Here is a 4,900-nt window from a genome sequence, read left to right on the forward strand (position 1 = left end):
TTGTTGGGACAGGCAGGCACACCAGAGCCTCTTCATTTACTTGGAAATGGGAGGGCAGCATGAAAGCTGCCCAGGGGACATCTCAGTTCTCTGGAGCCCTCAGATTTCCCCTAACTCCAAGCAGGCAGACTTGCTCCCTCTCTCCTTTCACTCAGGCCCGTTGTAAGGTGGCTTGTGTTCTGTCCTGCAGCTGACTCCCCGGGAAGGCCCCTGTCTGCCCCAGAGCATCCTGCTTTGAGCATTAGCCAGGGCAGGAGGCTGTGTGGAAACTGGTGTCATGGGGGAGCTGGGCAGGTTCTTCTGTGTAGCTTCTGGCACTGGGATAAGTAGTAAACTTCTCAAGGAGGGGTCAGAGATTCTGCCTGGATTACTCCTTCTCCTTTATCTGACTTTATCTTGTGCCACTTTCCCCAGCATTCAGTGTGGAGCTCACCAGCACCCTCCACCAGAGCCTGGGAGTGCTGGGTACCGTCTCCAGGCAGAAGGGACATTAGCTGGGGAGCAAATGCAGGAGAAGGAACACCCCTGAGGCCCGGTGACAGCTCTTGTATCTCTCAGGGAGGGAGGAATGACTCGTGTTCAAGGGTAGAGAATTCTCTCAAGGACTTCTGGGCTCCAGTTTTCTAAAATCTCTCCTCAGGGGCTAGGCAGTGGCACACCTGGTAAAGCACACACACTACAATGCACAAGGACCTGGGTTCAAGCATCTGTCCTCACTCATGGAGGGGGGCAGGGAGGGGAGCTTCATGAGTAGTGAAGCAGTGCTTCAGAAGTCTCTCTCTCTCTCTTCCTTCTTCCCTCTCAATTTCTGTATCTCTATCCAAAATAAATTTTAAAACAAAAATATTAAGAATAAATAAATAAAACCTCCCCTCTTCAGTGGTTCCTGTATGCTTTCCCCCAGAGACAGATAGTCTAGATCAAAATGTACCATCCTGATGAGGTCTACTCATCAGGCCTACTCATGAGGCCTACTTAATGTCTCCAGCCAACATGTGGACTTGCTAGGGTGGGTCATTGTGAGCCCCATGGCCTCAACAGGGACTCTTAGTCTTAATGACTTTTATTGACAGACATAACTCCTCACAGGAAAGAACAGAGGCCAAGAACTGGAGCTGTTTTCACCCATCAGACAATGGTGAAAACACTGACTTTGGGACAGAGTTTGCCAGGAAAGCATAACCCTAGCTAAAAATGCTTGGCAATACTAGTTATTTATTTTTTTTGTTGTTGTTTGTTTCTTCTTATCTTTGCTGCCAGGGCATCACTGGGACTTCAAACCTGAGTGAGTCTACCACTCCTGACAGGCTCTTTTTCTTTCCCCCACAGTATTTTTTCCAGATAGAGGGTGAAAGACAATGGGAGAGAGAAGCAGAAAGAAGAGAGACACCACAGCACTGCTCCACTGTTCATGAAATTTCCCAGTGCTGGTGCTCTCATATGGTGGCCAGAGGCTCCAACCAGGTCTCTCATGCATGTGTTCTACCCAGTGAACCATCTCCTGACCTTCTGAATGGTTTTATTTATTTATTATTTTTCATCAGAGCACTGCTTATCTCTGGTTTATGGTGGTTCTGGGGATTGGACCTAGGACCATTGATGCCCCAGGCATTAAAGTGTTTTTGTATAACTATTATGCTATCTTCTCAGTCCTTTATTTTTATTTTTTGTTCTTTTCTCTTAATTTTTATTTCTAAAATGGAAATATTGACAAGACTATAGGACAAGAGGAGTACAATTTCACACAGTTCCCACCACCAAAACTTCGTATCCCATCCCCTCCCCTGATAGCCTTCCTATTCTTTTTCCCCCTTTTGTTGCCCTTGTTGTTGTAGCTTTGTTGTGGTTATTATTGTTGTTGATGATGTTGTTCATTGTTAGGACAGAGAGAAATCGAGAGAGGAGGGGAAGACAGAGAGGGGGAAAGAAAGATAGATTCCTGAAGACTTGCTCCCCACTGCCATGCAGGTGGGGAGCTGGAGGCTCAAACTGGGATCCTTATGCTAGTCCTTGCGCTTTGCGCCACATGCGCTTAATCTCCTGTGCTACCGCCTGACCCCCAGCTTTCCTATTCTTTATCCCTCTGGGAATATGGACCCAAGGTCATTGTGGGATGCAGAAGGTTGAAGGTCTGGCTTCTGTAATTGCTTCCCTGGTGAACTTGGGCATTGACAGGTCGATCCATACTCCCAGCCTGTCTCTTTCTTTCCCTAGTGGGGAAGGGATCTGGGGAGGTGGGGCTCTAGGACACATCGGTGGGGTCATCTGCCCAGGAAAGTCAGTCTTTTATTTTTATAAAATTCTTGAAATTTTAGGGCACCAAAGTAAAAACCCTGGGGTGAGGGTGGATATTTGGCTTACTGGGGCAGCAGGGGGGGGATGGGTTGGATGGGCAGTCTTTTGGTGGTGGGAATGGTGTTTATGTACACTCCTATTAATTTGTAATCATATAAATCATTATTTAATTAATATGATAGGAGAATATTGATTGTATTTCTCAAACTTTTTAAAGCACAGACTGAGTCTTTTTAATACATAGGCCGAGTCTTTGATATGTTGACTCTCTCAGAAGCCTAGACCAGGGAGAACAGAAGCAACCGGTGGCACAGGTATGTACAAATAATGTCAAAGGACATAAATTATGGTGATGTTGTGTATGATACAGCAAATCCGAACAAAGGGATTTTTCAAAGTTAACCCAATTACCAAATAATGTGATGATAACAATAACTATCTATTGTCTTTTTCAACCCTAAGACAGCAGGAACCTCACATTTCCCCTATAGAGCCTATATTTCCCCCAGTCCTGGAACCTTTAGGGCAGGGAGCACTTTCCTGCATGCTTCTCTCAATTTATACCAAATGAGATTGCATCTGCCGATCCCAACCTAATTAACAAAACGAGTACTACCTCAGCATGCTTCACTTCAGACTGTGTCCAGAGACATCAGGCATGGAATGTCAACCCGTCAGCTTCATTACTTGGGTGAGACTTTTCCTTTCATAGTGTTCTCTAATTCCATTCCAGGAGGTCCATTTCCTAACAAAGTCCCAAACCTAGATATAGACTAGGTCCCCTGAGATAGAGCATATGTTCACATATATCCATATATTAGGGAAAAATATATACCTGAAAGCAAAAGTACACAATAGTCTGCAGTGAGTCAGTATAAAGTTCCTAATGAAACAGTATCTAGTAGACTTAGATACCCTCCTTACCTACTTCCTATTACAGTTCTCTCACTCATTCCAAAGTTAACTTTAGCAAAGCAAGGACTGCAAAAGCTGAATAAGGGCAAGAGACTGGCATACTTTAATGATGACTCTTTAGTCACTATCTGGCCATCAGCTGGGGCTCTATTCGGGGAGTCCTGAGATTCCCAAACAGACATGATGGGCCTAGACCTCAAATAAATCCCTCTCTCCATTGTTACTGGTCATTTATATTAGAAACAACAAAATGGATCCCTTTGGGGGCCCCCATAGGTCCTTGCCCTCAACTTGGATCAACAACAGTAGAGAATGTTCCATCCTCCGAAGGGAGGATGGATAACATACTCTATGCTACACCTGAGGAAGATGGGTTGATATTGGGGCAGCCTGTAATGTTCCTATTCATGACCACAGAATGTGATCTCAGATCTACAGGAATGCAGAGGTCACATAGGCTCCTAAGCTGAATATGGGCCCCAGACCAAATCAAATCGATGAACCCCATCTTACAGTTAACAATATTTATGGGAGTCGGGCGGTAGCACAGCGGCTTAAGCGCACCTAGCGCAAAGCACAAAGACCGGCATAAGGATCTGGGTTCCACTCTCTTCTTCCTCTTCCGGGACCGTGTCTACAGGCGTTCGCGATGGTGCAGTGTCTGACCTACCGGCGTAGGCTGTCCTACAACACCGCCTCCAACAAAAGCAGGCTGTCCTGCACCCCGGGCAACAGGATTGTTTACCTTTACACCAAGAAGGTCGGGAAGGCTCCCAAGTCCGCGTGCGGTGTCTGCCCGGCCGACTGCGCGGGGTTCGTTGCTGACAAAGAAGCATGTCAGCAGGGCCTACGGCGGCTCCATGTGTGCTAAGTGCGTCCAGGACAGGATCAAGCGTGCTTTCCTTATTGAGGAACAGAAAATTGTCGTCAAAGTGTTGAAGGCACAAGCACAAAGTCAGAAAGCTAAATAAATGGAGCATTTTTGAGTAATAAAATTTTTAAAAGCCTTAAAAAAAAATCTGGGTTCCAACCCCTGGTTCCCCACCTGCAGGAGAGTTGCTTCACAAGCGGTGAAGCAGGTCTGCAAGTGTCTCTCTCTCTCTCCCCCTCTGTCTTCCCCTCCTCTCTCCATTTCTCTCTGTCCTACCCAACAACAATGACATAAATAACAACAATAATAATAACGACAATAAAACAAGGGCAACAAAAGGGAATAAATAAATAAATGTTAAAAATTTAGAAAAATATTTATACCCCTTTCCCATATTAGGGAGCTACTCTCTTCCCTGACCCAGCTTTCTGTCCCTTTTCCAGCCATGCCATTATCTCCCCAGACAATAACTTGGATCCACCAGCATATCAGATTTCAGGCTCAGGGGAAAAAAGAAAAAGAAAAAAAAACTAATATAGCCACAGGCCCTTTGGAATATAACTAAAATATGCCTACTAGCTATCTACAAAATGGAGGACTCCCCAACACTTCATCTGCACTATTCCAGCCTTTAGATCCACGATTGGTCAACAATTTGTTTGGCTTTGTATGTTAACTCTCTTTTCAACCACCAGGTTCCAGATGCTAACATGATGCTGACCAGACTTCCCTGGACAGATGGCCCCACCAATGTGTCCTGGAGCTCTGCTTCCCCAGAGCCCCACTCTACTAGGGAAAGAGAGAGACAGGCTGGGAGTA

At 45.7% G+C, this 4,900-nt stretch overlaps 1 pseudogene; it reads left to right on the top strand.

Moving 5' to 3' along the window:
* The first annotated feature begins 3,822 nt into the window (after positions 1-3,822).
* LOC103115710 (large ribosomal subunit protein eL34-like) lies at positions 3,823-4,228 on the top strand (annotated as a pseudogene).
* The last annotated feature ends 672 nt before the right edge of the window (positions 4,229-4,900 follow it).

Source organism: Erinaceus europaeus, chromosome 11 (assembly GCF_950295315.1).
Source record: "Erinaceus europaeus chromosome 11, mEriEur2.1, whole genome shotgun sequence".
Taxonomy (NCBI): domain Eukaryota; kingdom Metazoa; phylum Chordata; class Mammalia; order Eulipotyphla; family Erinaceidae; genus Erinaceus; species Erinaceus europaeus.